Below are 1,231 nucleotides of genomic sequence, written 5' to 3' on the forward strand. Positions count from 1 at the left end.
GACTTTAATTTAAATTACTATATTGAAATTAGTTTTAATTTAAATTATTGAAGTAAAAATAATCTTGATTTGATAGAAATTGATTTTGACTTAGATTATTAAATTAAAATTAGTTTTGAACTTGAATTATTGGAACTTTTGTTCGAATTATTAAATTGAATTTAACTTTAACTTACTTAGATTATTAGATTAAAATCATCTTTGACTTATATTTTTACGTTAAAATTTGCTTTAATTTGAATTATTAAATAAAAATTAATTATTCAAATTATTAGACTGATCAGTGGACATGCATAGATTTTCACAGGAGTGTCAATATCCTTCTAATAAGGATAGTGATCTGCAATATATATTGACTGCAGGGAAGATTAATCCGCATAATTCTTAAACCTACGGACCCAAGTTCACTATTGCGGACACACACACAATGACATATTACACACATACAATACATAAATACACAATTGGGGATTGGGGATTGAGGATTGGGGATTGAGGATTGGGGATTGAGAATTGGGGATTGGGAAAGAGTATTGTTTTAAACATCTCTTTTTCCTTGATTACATCTTTGTAATCAAAAATTTTCATAACATCCGTTATGAAAATGTCGGTATGTCTTGGTGTTTGGAAATGATAAACAACAAATCTACAGAAAGAATCAACGCGTCTCACTATTGTGTACAGGTAAATATTATATTGTGTGAAATACATGTAGTGAAATACGTTATCATAATTGTATTTTAGTAATTAAGAATTTTTTTTACATTTCGGTTTCAGAATATATTGTACACTTATAGAGGCATGAATAATAAGTCTGATTCTCAAAACCGGATGAGGCTTTATGCGAAGCGCATAAAAAAGAAATTGATACGATACAGAAAATTTGGAAACACGAATGAATACCGCCGTATATGTAAACATATGAAATGTATACATGTAAATGTATTAAACAAATATGTATATATCGCTGTACAGATAACTGTAAATAGAACAGAATAAATGTAAATTTACAAAAATTATATTATTTTTGTATTATTAATTTTAATTAAACTTTACTACGAATATAAAATTTTTAACAATAAATAATATTTAGACTATTTTTTTTATAATTTTCCACTTTAATTTTATAATTTATAATAGTTATTTCAGATATAATTAGCATTCGAGCAATTCATCGAAACATTGCTATTCAGTAATCGCACATTTATATATAATCTTTTATTGTGCTTCT

At 25.7% G+C, this 1,231-nt stretch overlaps 1 long non-coding RNA gene across 1 annotated transcript; it reads left to right on the forward strand.

Moving 5' to 3' along the window:
- Positions 1–642: 642 nt before the first annotated feature.
- LOC112454318 lies at positions 643–1,019 on the forward strand. Its single transcript, XR_003040712.1, has 2 exons — positions 643–684; positions 778–1,019. It is a non-coding gene; the product is annotated as an uncharacterized LOC112454318 (long non-coding RNA).
- The last annotated feature ends 212 nt before the right edge of the window (positions 1,020–1,231 follow it).

Source organism: Temnothorax curvispinosus, unplaced genomic scaffold (genome assembly GCF_003070985.1).
Source record: "Temnothorax curvispinosus isolate PA1 unplaced genomic scaffold, ASM307098v1 QBEX01005004.1, whole genome shotgun sequence".
Lineage (NCBI taxonomy): Eukaryota > Metazoa > Arthropoda > Insecta > Hymenoptera > Formicidae > Temnothorax > Temnothorax curvispinosus.